At 44.0% G+C, this 18,149-nt stretch overlaps 1 long non-coding RNA gene across 1 annotated transcript; it reads left to right on the top strand.

The window, feature by feature from the left end:
* Positions 1 to 4,021: 4,021 nt before the first annotated feature.
* On the top strand, positions 4,022 to 15,243 carry LOC140194726 (uncharacterized). The gene is made up of 4 exons (XR_011885276.1): positions 4,022 to 4,181; positions 9,019 to 9,183; positions 13,327 to 13,362; positions 14,926 to 15,243. It is a non-coding gene; the product is annotated as an uncharacterized lncRNA (long non-coding RNA).
* The last annotated feature ends 2,906 nt before the right edge of the window (positions 15,244 to 18,149 follow it).

Here is an 18,149-nt window from a genome sequence, read left to right as displayed (position 1 = left end):
ACCCTTGCTCCAGGTTTTCCTGTCTACCCTGTTTCTGTTCCTGTTGAGCGCTAATTGAGGCAGTTGATTCTCGTTGGGGCTGGCTGCATAAATACCTCCAGAGACCAGGGCATTGGTGCTGGATTGTTCTTGTCCTTACTCCTTGTATCCCTTCCCCTGCCTTCTGTTTCCTCGCCTATAGCCCTGCCTTGTCATGCCGATAACTCTCGCCTCGCCTTGCCTGTAGTCTTGACTTGGAGTCACCCTGTACCTAGCTCCCTTCCTGCCCCCTGCCTCCACTGGATAAGTCAGACCGTCTTGCCGTTACCCTGCGGTTGGTTCTGTCCCTTCTTGTCCCTCGCCTCCATCGGGTAAGCCAGGCCGTATTGCTGTTACCCTGCAGTTGGTTGTGTCCCTTCCTGTCCCTTGCCTCCGTGGGGTAAGTTTTGCTGTTGCCCTGCGGAGGGTCCTGTCTTGTCTTGTCTTGTCCTTGCCTCTGTTGGGTAAGTCCGGCCATTCTGGGGTTACCTGACAGAAAGACCTGTCCCACCTTGGTGTGGAGATGAAGTTGAGTCCCGGCTTGTGGAAGGATAAGACCCTGCTCTATGATAATGTTCGGTTCCCAGTCTGTCTCTGAGCTCCAAGAACCCAAGCCTCCACGATCCTGCAGCCAAGCTCCAAGAACCCAAGCCTCGAGGATTCTGCAGCCAAGCTCCAAGAAACCAAGCCTCGAGGATCCCGCAGCCAAGCTCCAGACTCAAGAACCCAAGCCTCGAGGATCCCGCAGCCAAGCTCCAAGAACCCAAGCCTCGAGGATCCCGCAGCCAAGCTCCAGACTCAAGAACCCAAGCCTCGAGGATCCCGCAGCCAAGCTCAAGACTCAAGAACTCAAGCCTCGAGGATCCCGCAGCCAAGCTCCAGACTCAAGATCCCGAGCCTCGAGGATCCCGCAGCCAAGCTCAAGACTCAAGTCTCCAGCCTCCGACCTCGCCTCAAGTCTCAAGCCTCCAGCTTCGTCCGGCCTGCCAGCCAAGTCACGTCCTTGCCTAGTTCTGGGGCCCGAGCCAGAGGCAAGACACAGATTTTGTGTCCTTGTCCAGTCTCTGGCTTGGAGTCCAAGCCCGGGCTTCTAGCTCTCTCGTCCAGTCCTGTACCGGGTTCTCGGTTTTCCTGTCCATGTCCTAGCCCTCAGCCTGTATCCTAGTCCTGTCCCTAGTACTTCAGTGTCTGTGTCTTGCACTTGGGTTCGTTCCCCGCGCCCATCTTATGACACCTATAACTCCTCCCCGATGGCAGCAACGAGACTAGAGCATGATCAGATGGTGGGGGTCCTTGACAGATGCTGCATCAGTGTCTCAGTGCTCCTTGTAGATGTGCTCAATGCTGGGTAGGACTTTTCCTCTGATGAACTGGGCTGTATCCACTACTTTTAAAGGTTTTTCAGTTCATGGACAAAGATCTCTAGACAGAGTACCAACCTCCTGCTGTGCAGTGAAATTAACAAAGGTTATATCTGATGAGTCAGTTCAGGTCCGGCAGCATCTATTGAAAGGAATAAAGAGAGGAGATTTTGAATGAGTTTCTTCCTCAGAACTGGAGAGGAAGTGTGAAGAAGCCAGAATAAGAAGGTGTGGGGAGGTGAAGGAGAACAAGCTCGAAGGTGATCGCTAAAGTCAGATGAGGGGTTTGGTGGGTGGGTCAGGCTCAATCAGATTGGTTAGACACAACCTACCATGCTCAAAGCAGCGTTGACTATCCCTAATCAGGGCTTCCATGTCTATTATAACCTCCACCAAACACCCACCCCCCCAACCCGTACATAGAGAGCTAGCGAACCTTTCTGCTTGGATATTAGCCCCCAGCAGCTGAGGTGGAACTGCCATGCGTAGGAACTGGGTTCAGCTTGGCTCTCTTTGCCCTCCTGAAGTGGTCTCACTTTCACTCTGCCAGACGACTATCGAACCACGCCAGCTACTGAGATTTAAATGCTTTAACTCTCTGGAGTACGGATATCTGGCGCAGCCTCTTTAAGGGCTTTGGACGTTGCCGGTAATTGATCATCATGTTTTGGGTGCCTAGAATTGAGGATTTAAGGGACACCTGAAGATGGGTTCAGTGCTCATTCGGAAGGTTAACGGTGATTTCATCTAGCGTTTATTTTGTACTCAGTTTCTCGATCCCGTTTGAGACCGTATCTCATCCCATTCTTGGATACTCCAGTGTTTGCTCCTAAGCCATCCTCGTCAAGGATTGTTGTCACAGTACAATCGAGCCAATATGGACCCAGTGGAGTATCAAAGTCTATCATCCAGTGTAACCAGCCACGGCGAAGATATTTCCAGACAGAGCCTGGAGATTCACGACCTCCAGGTAGCCATTGGTCAATTTTTGCAAGGAGGAAGCCAGGGTCGCTTGGGAGGACCAGTCGGTCCCACTCCGGAGCCACTACATCCTCTAACCCCAGAGAGATTCGACCTGGGCAACCCACCAGCCGATTCTCCCACGAAACTGCACAACAGAGTACCTAAAAGAATTGGTGCAGTTTTATCGGCAATGGGTGGTCCCATCAAAATTGATTTGATTTAGGTTTTTTTTTACATACATCTATCAATAACCTCTACAGTCTTCTGCAAACAAAAGCTGTCTAAAACTCTTCAAGCTTTTGTCTTTCATTGTCAGTCTGTACCTCCAGTTGAACTGTCTTTTTGTGTGTTTCCCCCAAGCTGTCAGTCCGTGGTTTTGTATTGCCATGTGCTCCTGTCCCCGCTCCCACTCTCCTCCGGCTCCTGTATTACTGAGTACTCCGTCTCTCATCTGTTTATTATCCGCCTCTCTGTTTATTATTCAGTGTATTTCAGTCCTGTGTTTTCACCTGTTTCTTGCCAGATTGTGCCAGTGAGTTTTCCTGAGCCTTTCCAGCATTCGTATCTGAACTCCATCAGTCTGAATATCAACTCTGCCTGTTTCTCCGATTCTGGTTTTTGGATTTCTCTGGATGTTTTGATCCCCGACTGAACTTTGACACCGACTTTGTTTTCACCTCGGGATTTGTTACTCAATTAATATCACTGTGTGCACAGTACTAGGTGTGCGATTGGATCCCTACTCCAGCACCCTGACATTCATCTCAGGAATCATGCTTTAAAAATTTTCATTGATCCTACCAGTGCTTTGTAATGTTGAATCTGGTTCATGAAATTGACAAGTGAGACAGAAAACGCACTGACTTTGAAGTATATCAATCGTTTATTTACAGACAGTACAAATTCAACCAAACATTCATGTTCCCCAAATTAGAGACTACAATGTTGAATGTTCAACAAACATAGCTAAGAGTGTGGGCAGAGTATAAATCCAATGGCCAAGTCCACCCCGGCCTTAAACCAAGAGAGAGAGCGGACCGCCCACACATGCTCTCTATATACCTTGGACGTTTGAAACTGGACAACAAGGCAACTAACCAATGGGAAAAACAGCTGCAGTTTCCAAACTAACCAATCACGACAAAACAACTTTGGACAATCAGAATAAGGCATGCCCCCCCCCGCCACAGGACACGGCACCCCCTCGAAAGTTTCGAACATGATGATCTAACCCTCAGCTCAGACTAGTAGGACACTTGCGAAGTCCCTAAGTCACTGCTCAGGTAGGTGCTGGCATCACCAGCCTCTCACAAACAACTCATCACTGAGGATGAAAGTACAACTGGGTGATGGTCATTGAGGCAGGTCAGCCTGTTCTTCTTGGGCACCGGTGTAATCGAAGCCTACGGGAAGCGGTCGGGGACCAGGCACTGCGGGAGCGAGAGGTTAAAGATAATACTCCAGCCAGTTGGTCAGCACAGGTCTTCAGTAATTGGCCAGGTACCCCGTCCGGTCCCGATGCTTTCCTTGGATTCATTCCCCCTCCTGAAGGCAGCCGGCGGCGGTTGGCCCCGAAAATCCTAATCAGTAATGATAATGGCGCCAATGGTTTTCCAGTTGGATTCACATTGAACAGAGAGCATAAATCGTAAACCGCACTGTATAAATGTGGCGTTTTAGAATCATTCAGTAAGTATGCTGACCCAGAACAGACTGTAATTCCGGTCACAGAGTGAACAACCATGAAGTGGAGCATCCTCCTCTTAATCAGCTTCGTTCTGTTGTTCTCTCTACCGTGTAACGCAGAATCGGAAAATACAACATGTTTACTTCGGCCTGGTAAGTTGCAGTAACGATTAGAATAGTGTTTTTTTTTAAATATGCTTTCTTTTTTAGCGCTTAATAAAAGCATGAGGCAGTATCTCTGAAACCTGTGATTTTCACGCACAAGTCGCTAGAGTTTACAGAAAGCGTTACGAAAGAAATATACTCAGTGAGCGACAGTTCTTTGGGCGAAAATGCCTTGTTAATGAGAGAGTTCAAAATAAAGCAGCTAGACTGGTTCAAACTGACATGAATGCGACTAACACAAATAACCACGCGTGACAACAGTGCAGTGCAGAGCATCTCTGAACACCCAAACACGTCGAACGTTGAAATGGATGGTCACTGCCGCAGAAAGTCAGGGCATACATTCTGATCACAAGAGAGCACTGAGTATAATTCAGAGAATGACTGCATGTTGCACTGTGGTCAGTTTTTATTCAAGTAGTTTTTCCTACTTTGGATCCATCAGCATTAAAAACAAGAAAAACATAATAAGAAAATAACCATTTTCTGGTTAATAAACTCTCCTTGGGCTTTCAGCAGGATACAGGTATCGACTTTAACCGATGTTTCGATGACAGACTTTGCCATCTTTCATCAGGGGTGATGCCTTGCAATTCTTCTTCTTCTTCTTCTTCTTGTGTTGTTTTATGGCGGTTGGCAAGCCAGCTTTAAGGTGCATTACCCGCCACCTGCTAGACTGGGGTGTGGATCATTTGATAAACAGGAGGAAGGAAAAGAATTGCATTCCCTAAATTCTATATAATAAACCAGAGACTTTCAGCTACTTCATGATATAGGTCTGTATTTCGCTTGAAATCCCACTTAAAATGTCTTCTATACCCACAGCAGTTTTTTTTTGTTTATCTTAAGCGCTGCTATCATCTTCGCTCATTCTCTTTGGTACCTCTTAAATTTTATCAATACATGTTCAACTTTTTCTGGTTGATTACAGTATTCACACAACCCAGTTGGATGTTTCCTTATTTTATGTAATGTGTAATTAAGACTTGTGTGTCCAATTCTTAAACGACTGATGATCACTTCTTTCTTTCTCTGTCCACCTGATAATTCTTGACTTGTCTTTGTATTTTGTACAGTTGTCTCCCTGTTTCACTCTCATCCCGGTGCTTCTGCCATATCTCCTCAATACGTGTTTTTATAATGCTTTTGACTTCCGCTTTGCTTAGAGGGATCTGGACCTCTATTATAGACGAGTTGAGTGATTGTTTAGCTATTATGTTCACTTTTTCATTATCCTCCACACCACAATGAGCAGGAACCCAAAGAAAGCTTACTTCTACCCCATTTTTGGTCAGTGTATATAACTTGCATAGAATCGCCAATAAAATATCCTGCCTACTTTTTGATTTTCTTGGTTTAATAGAGGTTAATGCAGACAAACTGTCTGAACAGGTTACAGTCTTTTTGACGTTATTTTCTTCTATCCAAGATAACGCACTCAATATTGCTATTAATTCTGTTGTATACACTGATAAATGGATTGATGTTCTTTTCCTGACAGTAGTTTTGCAAGGAGGAATGTAGGCTGCAATACCTGTGTGGCCAGAGCTAGGGCCTTTCGATCCATCCGTAAATATTACAAGTTCGTTTCTAAAATGCAGGTCTATATATTCTTGCGCTATCAGTTTGATTCCACAGTTAGAATTCTTTTTTAAAAGTTGTTGCAAGTTTATATCCACTGTATGTATTGTAAACAGCCATGGAGGAACATCAGATAATGAAGCTGTAGGGCTGTATTCCATTTCGTGTAGACCATATTTGTCTTGTCATGTCTAGTCTGCTGCTATGTACACCTCCGTCGTCCGTCCCTCCTGATTGGTTAGTCTTCATCCAATCAGGTTTCCATTGTCCCACCTTGTTTACAATTGAATTCCAGTTCTTGCAGTGAGACCTTTGTCTTTATCAAAATTCTTTTCCTCTAGTTTTATTTCAATGGCTTCCTTCACTAGGTGGTCCCAAAGCCATTAGGGCGACACTGTACTTTGGAGCCATCGAAGAATATCCTGTGGCTCTCGCGAATGCAATGTTCTGCTACCGCTGATTTCTCCCGGTAACCCAAATGGATGCATCTCCTCTGCTCCTTGATGCGGGTTTCCACTGTGCCGATATACACTGGCAATCCTGAAACGCCAGCGGCCTGAGTCCCAGGTCATCTAACCAACGTAACCTGTGATTTGATCATCCCTGCGGGTATTAATCCGGTATTTCTTTTGGATCCTGGCGATCCTCCCAGAAACTGTGGAAATATAGGGAAGGCAGGCGGTAATGACGGGTTCCTCCTCGTTGTTAGGTTTCCTGTTTTTTTCCGTTGGCCATTTTATGGGCCCGGTTGACTCCTTTCACCTTGTAGCCATTCTGTAGGAATTTGGTGCGTAATCGTCTTATTTCCTGGGGGAGACTCTTCGGATCCTCGATAGTTTTCGCATGGTTAATCGAGGTAGAAAGAACTGCTCTGTGCTGGAAGGAGTGATGGTGTCTGTTATTGTTGAGGCAGAAATCCCTGTTAGTGGGCTTCCGATGGACGCCATATCCGAAACTACCGACCGGTTTTCGGTGTATTAGAATGTCTAGGAACGGGAGGCAACCATTCTTCTCTATCTTCATCATAAATTGAACATACATCCAAAAAAAATTAAATTTACGATAGGCACTATCTCCTGGAAAAGTGTTGTTCTCTTTCTCAGTTCCTTCGCAACGCCACAGCTGTTCCCAGGATGCAGATTTCCTGTCCAGGACATCTGTCCTCTCCTATCATATACCCCCACCCTCTCAGAGATGTCCTCCTTCAAAGAACGGGGTTTCCCTTTCTCCAATATTGACGCTGCCCTCACCCACATCACCTTCATTTCTGTAACACCCGTGCTCACGCCATCTTCCCGCAGCCCGAACAGTGATAGACTTCCTCTTGTCCTTACCTACTGACCCATGATCCTCCGCATCCAACACATCGTCCACAGTAACTGCCACCATCTCCAAAGGAATCCTACCACTAAACATATCTCCCCCGTCCTTCATCGCATTTTCCGCAGGGGCTCCTTCCTATGCGACTCTTGGCAATCCGTCCGTCCCCACTGATCTCCCTCCTGGCACTTATCCTTGCAAGTGGAACAAGTGTGACACCTGCCCCTAGGCCTCCCTCACTACCATTCAGGGCCCCTATACTCCTGAGTCTCAGGTGAGGCGACACTTCACCTGTGAATCTACTGTATCCAATGCTTCCGGTGTGTTCTCCCGTACAGTATATTGGGGAAACCCGATGTACATTGGGAGACTGCTTCATGGAGCATCTACTCTCCATCTGCCAGAAAAAATGGGATCTCCAGGCATTCACCCATTTTAATTCTACTTCCCATTCCCATTCCGACACGTCAGTCTATGGGCTTCTCTGCTGCAGCAGTAAGGCCATACTCAGGTTGGAGGGGCCACACCATATGATCTGTTTGGGTGGACTCCAACCTGATGGCACGGACATCGATTTCTTAAACTTCTGATATTTCTCCCCACCTCTCCTTCACCATTATCCATTCCCATTTCCCTTTCTCATTTTATCTCCTTACCTTCCCATCACCTCCCTCTGGTGCTTCTCCCCCTTCCCTTTCTTCTGTGGCCTTCTGTCCTCTCCTATCATATTCCTCCTTCTCCAGCCCTTTATCTCTTTCAGCAATCAACTTCACAGCTCTCTACTTTATCCCTCCCCCTGTCCTGGATTCACCTATAACCTACCACCTGGTACTGCCTCCTCCCTTCCCCCCACCTTGTTACTCTGACTTCTCATCTGTTTCTCCAGTCCTGATGAAGGGTCTTGGCTTGAAATATAGACTGTTTACTCTTTTCCATACATGCTACCTGACCAGCTGAGTTCCTCCAGCATTTTGTGTGTGTTGCATATTTAGTAACATAATCCTTATGATATTACTTCAAGATATTTCAAAAATATTTCTTTTGAATAATATTGACTGATATCAAAATGTGAAAACTATTTTTCTCATGACAAATTGGACTAGCTCCATCTGTATTGACTCTGCCCAGAGTTTCGAATACTTTAATAAGGCATTTAACTTTTTTAAAATAGGAAAATCAGTGGGCCCAGATAAAAATGGAATCCAGACCCAAAAAAGAAGCAAGGGAGGAAATAGTTAAGGCTTTGATGATAATTTGTGATTGTTTATTGGCAAGAGGCTTGGTATCAAAGGTCTGGACACTTGGTCATGTGGTGCCATTGTTTAAAAAGGGAGAAAACCACAGACTGAGTAACCACAGTTCAGTCAGTCTGCATCAGCAGTGGGCGAATTGTTGGAAAATTTTCTGAACAATAACATAAATCAGCATTTGGGGAGACACATGATAAACAATGGTTATCAGCCTGAACTTGTTTGAGGAAGGTCATTAACTAAATGGAATGTGCTTTAGCACAGCATTACACCTGCATTTGAAGTCCCATTTGATAAATGAATTGAGAAAGGAAAAGCCCAAAGTACATAACTTTACACTAGCTAAAATCATCTACCATGTCTTCAATTCTGTTTCTAGCTGTATCTTCATCTATTGGTAAAATGCCAAAGATTATTATTTACCTCGTGGTGATTTTAAGAAATTGGAATCTGTCTGATTTTCCCTTTTGCAGTGCTGATAGATTACATTGGTTTTAAACTGGCTAGAGATGACAACCATGTTGTGAATTCTATTTCTGGCAATACTTGTACTAAATAATAATAACTTGTATTTCAATTGTTTCTTGCACCTTGACACTGAGACGTATGTTTTTCGTACTACAGTATATTAAAGTTTCACAGAAACTACAGTTAATCACTTCGTACTTTTCTAGGGAAAAAAGTCTGTGATAAGTCAAAAGAACCAGGGAGTTGCAAAGCCCAGAAAACTCGGTATTTCTTCAACACAGCCACTAAGAAATGTGAGCCCTTTACTTATAGTCACTGTGGTAACTATCAGAACGAAAAGAAATGCATGGCACGTTGTGAAAAGGATCCAAGTAAGTTTCTAAGCCGATGTTTATAAACAGCAACACATGTCTAACAGTACCTACAATAGGTTCACATGTTGTAAGAAACAGAATGTGACACGAGGAAGAGAGTAACACACACAGAGCAGGTCAGGCAGCGTCTGTGGTGAGGAATAAGCAGTTGACTTTTCAGACTTAGACACTTCATCAGGTTTCGTTCCAAAACCTCTACTGTTTATTCCTCTGCCTGAACTGCTGAGCTGCTCCAGCATTTTGTATGTGTTGCTCCAGATTTCCAGCATCTGCAGAATGTATTTAAGAAGGAGAGAGTTCTTGCACAGGGGAACAATTTCAAAAAGAGTCCAAACAGCCAAGAACCTGGGAGACACAGCCAAGTCACTTTCAACATTTAGTTATACTGAGGCAATATCATTTTACATTTAAGATGGCATAGGATTTTTACTAATTTTTCATCTTCCTCTCAGTAATTTTAGGATGTTTAACAAAACCATTCTTTTGCAAGCTTATTTTGAATGATATGACCTAAAGACTGTATAACTAATTCTATAATTTCTGCCAATTCAGTTTTTATTAAATAACTCCAGATATTAAAAATACCATCCTCTCACTATGCACCATGTATCAGTTTCCTCATATAAATACTGCCTTGTTTTAAAACATTTTCACACGTGTGATGATATTGAATGTACCCATTCTGGAGTCTTAAGTGTAAGCCAAAGTCTGAGTCTACATTATAAGCCTTCCCTGCTAATGCTCCACAACTCTTTCTCTACTGCATTGACGACTGCATTGGTGCTGCTTTCTGCACCCATGCTAAGCACATCAATTTTATCAACTTTGCCTCTAACTTCCACCCTGCTCTTAAATTCACTTGTACCATTTTTGGCCCTCTGTCCACTTTCTTGATCTCCATCTCTGGAGACAAACTGTCAACCGACATCTTTCTAAAACCTACCGATTCCCACAGTTACCTTGACTACACCTCGTCCCACTCTGTCTACTGTAAAAATGCAGTCTGCTTTCTCACTTCCTTCGCAACGCCACAGCTTTCCTGTCCAGGACATCAGAGAAGGGGGCCAGATGTGTCTTTCCTGTCCAGGACATCAGAGAAGGGGGTTTCCCTTCCTCCACCATTGATGCTGCCCTCACCTGCATCTCCTCCATTTCTGGAATATCCATGCTCACCCCACTTTCCCGCTGCCTCTCTCTCTTTACTGAGCAACCCGTGAGCCTCTGCATCCAACATATCGTCATCCTGAACAATCACCATTTCTAAAGGACTGCTACCACTAAACATATCTTTACCTCCAACCCCTCTGCTTTCTATCACATTTGCTCCCTCTGTGACTCACTTGTCCGTTCATCCCTCCCCACTGATCTCCACCTCCCCCATCACTTATCCCTGCAAATGCTACACCTGCCCATTCAACCCCTCCCTCACTTTCATTCAGGGCCCCAAACAGTTCTTTCTGGCGAGGCAACGGATCAGTTGCAAATTTACTGAGGCCATCTGTTGTGCCCTGTGCTCCTGATTTGACTTCCTCTACATTGTTGAGACCCATCATAAATACCAAGATAAGGCCATCGGCAGGGCAGAGGAGGAATACCTTATATTTCATCTGGGTAGCTTTCAACCTGATGACATGAATATCGATTTCTCCTTCTGGTAAAAAATGTTTTTCCTTTCACCTCCTCTCTTCTGCTGTTCCCCATGCTGGCTTCTCACCTTTCTCACCTGCCAATCACCACCCCCTGGGTCCCTTCCTCCTTCTCTTTCTTTATGGTCCACCCTCCTCTCCTATCAGATTCCTTTTCCTCCAGCTTTATATCTTTCCAACCCATCAGCCTTCACCTTTCACCTTCCGGCTATCCTCCGTCCCCTAACCGCAACCCCTCCCCGGCACGTCTTTTCATTTTGACATCTTCCCCTTGCTTTTCAGTCTTGAAGGAAGGCTTTGGCCCAATGTTTTTGACGGTTAATTCAAAACCATTGATGCTGCCTGACCCGCTGAGATCTTCCAGCATTTTGTGTATTACTTCCACGGGCTAGATATGAGATGGCCATCTTGCTGGTCATCTTCACCTGGAAAGTGGTCTTAACTATAATGAGCCTCAGGTGGTGTAATGCACAGATCCTCTTGATGCTGGCAAAGCTGGAAGAATCAAAAATTTTTAAAAATTCAACCAAATTCTCAAACATATGAAAACTTTACAAAGCTAACTGAAGCAACATATGAAATATCCTCCTTCCTCAAAAAACAGGGCTTCCCTTCCTCTACCACTGATACTGCCCTCCCCCACATCTCTTATAATTCTCAGACATCTGCCCTCACCCTCTCTTCCCACTGGGATAGAGTTCCCTTCATTCTCAACTACCATTCCATGAGCTTCAGCAGGCAGCATATCATCCTCCATAACTTCTGCCGTCTTCAGAAGAATCCAACCTCCAAACACATCTTTCCTTCCCCTCCCCCACTCTCCAATTTCTGCAAGTATTGCGCTCTGCGTGATTTCCTTGTCCACATGTCCCACCATACTGATCTCCCTCCTGACAGTTAGACCTGCAGGTGGAACAAACGTTGTACCCACCTGTACACCACCTCCTTCATCAGCATTCAGGAGTCCAGACCGTCCTTCCAGGTGAGCTGACACTTCACCTGTGAGTCTATCGATATCATCTACTGTCACTGGTACTGCTGGTACAGCCTTCTCTATATTGGCTAGAACCGACGTAGATCATGGGACTGCTTCATTGAATACCTTTGTCCATTCTTCCATAAAATGCAGCCTTTACCATTGGACACCCATTTTAACTTCTAACTTCCAGTAATTTCTTCCCCCTCCCGCTTCCCTCTTTTGACATTCCTCATTCTGACTCCTCTTATAGCCCTTTTGTCCTCATTGGCCCATCACCTCCCTCTGGGGATCCTCTTCCTTCCCTTTCTCCTATGATCTACTCTCCTATCATAGGGTCATAGAAAAGTACAGCAGAGAAATGTGTCCTTCACCCCTTCTAGTCCATGCCGAACCATTTAAACTGCCTAGTACCATCAACTTGTGCCCAGACCATAGCTCGCCATACCCCTACCATCCACATACCTATTCAAACTTCTCTTAAATACTGAAATCTGGCTCACAAGTCATCACTTCTGCTGGCAGCTCATTTCACACTCTCAGTTTTCTAAGATGCAAGGAGTAAAGTCCAAACCTATTTAATCTTCCTGTATAACTCAGTTCCTCCAGTCCCAGCAACATCCTTGTAAGTTTTCTCTGTATTCTTTCGACCTTATTTACATCTTTTCTGTAGGTAGGTGACCAAAACTGCACACAATACTCCAAATTAGCCTTCACCCACCAATATTTGGGTGATTAAGGTCCCCATCAAGTCCCCTCAAATTCTCCTACCCTCTACCCTAAATTAATGTGTCAAATTTTATTTACCTCCATAAAGGGAAGAGATTTCTGCAGTAAACCCTTTCTATATTCCTATAATTTTACATACCTCAATTATATTCTCTCTTAACTTCATCTCCTCCAGGGTAAACAAACTCAGCCTCCCCAGCCTCTCTTCAGAACTGGAATATACAACCCCAGAGAGCATGACGTGCCCATTGAACATCATTATTCCTAGTTTATCTTTTACTTTTTCCAAAACCACTTTGAAACGTATGATGTTGTGATCACTATTTCCAAAAGGTCCTGTGTCATGCTGTATTAAGAAGCTCTTCTGGGCACCCTTCTGAAATTCCTGACACTGCCTCCCCACCTCTGAGCCATTAATGCTAAAGCAATCCCAGATAATGATTGGGAAATTGAAACCCCCTAGTACTATAATACTACTTTTATCATCTAGCTATTTTCCTACATATCTGATCCTTTATTTCTCGTGACTGTTTGGTGGTCTATGGTACACTCACAGCAAAATAACGACCTTTCTCCCCTTCAGTTTGGACTGATCCTTTAATACCGTGCAGGGATAAAGTGACTAACATCAGTACCATTGAATCAATGAACACTGGAATATCTTCTCATATGACAGATTTCTTAAACCTTTTCCATGATAGCCAAAAATACCCTGTTTTTTCAGAATTGTTAAAATAATGGGTAAATTGTGGACTTCAATATTAATCTATTATATTTTCATTTCTGCAGGATAGAAATGGAAGAGCATTCTTGCTGCATTAACATGTAAGTATCCTGAAGAAGGAATCAACATTGTCATATATAGATGTACAGGATGATGAGAGGCATTGATCGTGTGGATAGTCGGAGGCTTTTTCCCAGGGCTTTTCTATGTTTCTATCCAAAAAGCGATGTCAATCTTCATTTGTTCTTAGCAAGAATTCAATTAAACTGTTGTTGTAATTTATAATATTGTCTTAAATCTAGAGTTAAACCAACATGTCTCTGCTTCTTTTGGGCCTGTGAACAGTTTCAAAGTTCTAGGCAAATGTATTATGAAAGTACATGTATATCACCATATACAACTGCAAGATTCATATTCTTGTGGACACTTGCAATATGTCTAGGAAACGCAATAGAATTGTTGAAGGCTCACACCCAACAGGACGTGCAACCAGCCAAAATGCAAAATACAAATTGTGGAAATACAAAATAAGGAAATGAGTAATAAGTAAATAAATATAAATGGATAGAAAGATAGATAAATAAATATCAAGAACTTAGTATCGCCGTTGCAATTGGATCCTGGGTTTCGTCTCTTGCAGACCCTAGTCAGTCAGTTTGGATTGGCAACATCTCTTCCACAATCTCCGTCAGCAAATATGCACCACAAGTCTGTATGCTTACTCCCCTGCTCTACTCGCCTTACACTTATGACTGTGTAGATAAGCACAGCTCCAATGCCATGTTCAAGTCTGCATTCAACCAGAGAGCAGAAGACAAAAAAACTGTGCAAATACAAAAAAAAACAAAAGTAATAAATAAATAAAAAATAAATATCAAGAACATGAGCTGCAGAATACTGTTGGTTGTGGGAACATTTCAATGATGAGGCAAGTGAATCCTTTGGTTCAAGAGCCTGATGGTTGAAGCATACTAACTGTTCCTGAACCTAGTGGTACGAGTCCTGAGGCTTTAGTACTTTCTTCCTGAGAGCTGCGGCGAGAAGAAGTGTGGTTTTGGACGGTGGGGTCCTCGATGATGGATGCTGCTTTCCTGTGACAGCTCTCCTCGTAGATGTGCTCAATGCTTGGGAGGGCTTTACCCATGATGGGCGGGACAGTATCCACTACTTTTTGTAGGACTTTCCATTCAAGGGCATTGATGTTTCCATACCAGACTGTGATGCAACCAGGTTAATGTACTTTGCATCACACATCTATAGAAGGTTGTCTTCTACAATCTATATCTCAACAACTCAGATTATTCATTGTAAAGGAGACAGGCATTTAAAAAATAATCCTTGGATGTTAGTGTTTTCAGTAGAATCTGACAGACCAAATGAATGTTCTGCTACTAGTAAAACAAAAAGTGCACACATTTAAAATGGAGGAATTTTAGAAGTAAATCTTACTTGCTAATTTTTGCCACAAAGTATGTCCAGACTTTTTCACAATTTCTGTGTCAGCCAAGAAAGCTCTATCAGTTGCCTTGACATTTTAGTTCATTAGAATGTATTTGTCCTAGTTATTCCTTTCAAAATTCTGCCTTGTATTAGAAGGACTTGCTCCCAAAATGTGTAATTGTATCTCATTGATATTAACCTCTGCTTTTCTGTGCTTTTGACAGAAATGGCACCTTTGGGAGAGAGAAATCAGTATCATTTGTGACCAGAGCTAAGGAAAAGAGATGTGAGCATCAAAGAGAAAACTTCACAAAATGTCAATATTTTAAGTAATTTTACTCTCGAAATTCTGCATGCTAATCCACACATACCTTTAATTAGATGCCTCTAAATAAAGAAATGTGGAAGCTGTGTGATTTTCAGTTTAGAAGATGTTAAATCTGATAATTACTGCTAAACTCTTACCATGGTGGAGAGTATTCTGTATTTCAGTTCTTGCAGTTCTATTTACAAATTGTGCATGTGCTAAAATCAAAATAAAATAAAGGAATTACATGTAGACTGTGATGTGTGAATATATTTGTGTCAGTCAGCAGGTTACTTGGTTATGTTTCCGAATTCCTTCTCCACAGCACTTCAATACACATTGGCTTCAAGAAAATGTGAAAAGTTCTGCAATAACCCCGTGGCTCATCTCCATATCCTATGTTTCCTGTATTCAAAACAATAAATTTGTATTAATAATTTTCTCAGTTACATAACCTATTGGCTAAAGATGCATTGTGAGGACCATTCTGAATTCTAAATAATCCTTTGTTGAAAGTATAGTCCTTTGTAAATAGACCATTTTACTATATACCATTTAAATTGTCAATTTTCCAGATGAAATTTATTCATAGTTAAGTAAAGCTATGAATCATACTAGTTTTGAAAGTGAATAGCACAGTGCAAATATAAATCTGTAAGAGTGCAGTGACGCAGCCGGTGGAGCTGCTGCCTCACAGCTACAATGACACAGATTTAATCTTGGTCTCCAGTGTTGACTGCATGGAGGTTTCATAATCTCCCTGTGATGGCTTGGTGATTCCTGCTGGTCAGCATGAACATGGGGAGCCAAAAGACTCCTATTTGTGTTATACCATTATATCTTTTTATATAGCCAAACAAACTTTTGGTGTCCTCTTTAATATTGTCTAACTTACGTTCACAATCCAATCCTTTTCCTTCTTTACAACATTTTAGTTGGTTTTTAAAAACACTAAGTGTCTCCAGACAACACACACAAATGCTGGAGGAACTCAGCAGGCCAGGCAGCATCTATGAAAAAGAGTATTGTCGATGTTTCAGGCTGAAGCACTTCTGCAAGACTGGAACAAAAACGCTGAGGAGTAGGTTTAAAAGGTGGGGGAGGGGAGAGAGAAACGCAAGGTGAAAGGTGAAACCTGGAGGGGGAGGGGTGAAGCAAGGAGCTGGAAAGTTGGTAGGTGAAAGAGACAGGCCAGGGAAGACAAAATAGGATGGAGGAGCGCCAGAGGGAGGTGATGGGTGGGCAAGGAGATAAGGTGAGAGAGGGAAAAGGGGATGGGAAATCGTGGGGGGGGGGGGGGAACATTACCAGAAGTTCAAGAAATTGATGTTCACACGACCAGGTTGGAGACTACTCAAAAAGTATATAAGGTGTTGATCCTCCAGCCTAAGTGTGGCCTCATCATGACACTGAAGTAGGCCATGGATGGATGTATCGGAATGGGAATGGGAAGTGGAATTAAAATGAGTAGCCACTGGGAGATCCTGCTTTTTCTGGCGGATGGAGCTTACACACTTGGTGAAGTGGTCTTCTAATCTACGTTAGGTCTCACTGATATACAGGAGGCCACACCAGGAGCACTGTAAACAGTACATGACCCGAACAGACTCACAGGTGAAGTGTCGCCTCACCTGGAAGGACTGTTTAGGGCCTGAATGGTAGTGAGGGAGGAGGTGTAGGGGCAGGTGTAGCACTTGATCCACTTGCAAGGATAAATGCCAGGAGGGAGATCAGTGGGGAGAGACAAATAGACAAGGGAGTCACAAAGGGAGCGATCCCTGCAGAAAGTAGAAAATGTTGGGAGGGGAGGGAAGGATGTGCTTGGTGGTGGGATCCCGTTAGAGATGGCAGAAGTTTCCAGAGAATTATGTGCTGGACGCAGAGACTGGTGGGGTGTTAGATGAGGATTAAGGAACCCTATCCCTGGTAAGGTGGTGGGAGGATGAAGTAAGAGCAGACGTGAGTGAAAAGGGTGCACTTTGGGGCAGTGTTGATGGTGGAGGAAGGGAAGCCCTCTTCTTTGAAAAAGGAAGACATCTCCTTCATTCTAGAATGAAAAACTTCATCCTGAGGGCAGATGTGGTGGAGACAGAGGAATTGAGAGAAGGGGATGGCGTTTTTACAAGTAACAGAGTGGGAAGAGGTATAGTCCAGGTAGCTGTGAGAGTCTGTGGGTTTATAATAGACATCAGTGGATAAGCTGTCTCCAGAGACAGAGAGAGTGAGATCGAGAAAGGGGAGGGAGGTGCTAGAAATGGACCAGGTGAATTTGAGGGCAGGGTGGAAGTTGGAGGCAAAGTAGATGAAGTCGACAAGTTCAGCATGAATGCAGGAAGCAGTGAAAATGCAGTCGTCAATGTTGCATGGGAAAAGTGCTAGACGGTCGCCAGTGTAGACTTGGAACATAAACTGATCCACGTAGCTGACAAACAGGCAGGCATAGCTGGGAGAATATAACTACAGCTGTGAAGATCCCTGCTGCACTGGGTGACCCTGTGATCTCTGCCTCGGAGGCCACCTTTAAAGAGGGTGACCCTCACAAGGCAGCAGGCCCCGACAAAGTATCTGAAAACTTGTGTCAACCAACTGGAGGGAGTATTCAAAGACATTTTCAATATCTCACTGCTATGGGCGGAAGTTCCCACTTGCTTCAAAAAGGCGACAACTATACCAGTGCCTGAGAAGAATAATGTGAGCTGCCTTAATGACTATTGTCCAGCAGCACTCACATCTGCAGTGATGAAATGCTTTGAGAGGTTGGTCATGACTAGACTGAACTCCTGCCTCAGCAAGGACCTGGACCCATTGCAATTTGCCTATCACCACAATAAGCCAACGGCAGTCGAAGTCTCACTGGTTCTTCACACGGCCTTAAACCACCTGGACAATACAAACACCTAAGTCAGGATGCTGTATATCGACTATAACTCAGCACTTAACACCATCATTCCCACAATCCTGATTGAGAAGTTACAGAACCTGGGCCTCTGTACCTCCCTCTGCAATTGAATCCTCAGCTTCCTAACCGGAAGACCACAACCTGTATGGATTGGAGATATTATCTCCTCCTCTCTGACAATCAACACTGGTGCACCTCAGGGGTGTGTGCTTAGCCCACTGCTCTACTCTCTTTATACCCAT

This window comes from Mobula birostris, chromosome 3 (assembly GCF_030028105.1).
Source record: "Mobula birostris isolate sMobBir1 chromosome 3, sMobBir1.hap1, whole genome shotgun sequence".
In the NCBI taxonomy this organism is placed as follows: domain Eukaryota; kingdom Metazoa; phylum Chordata; class Chondrichthyes; order Myliobatiformes; family Myliobatidae; genus Mobula; species Mobula birostris.
The sequence above is the reverse complement of the archived record's forward strand: the minus strand, read 5'-3'. Positions and strand labels throughout refer to the sequence as shown.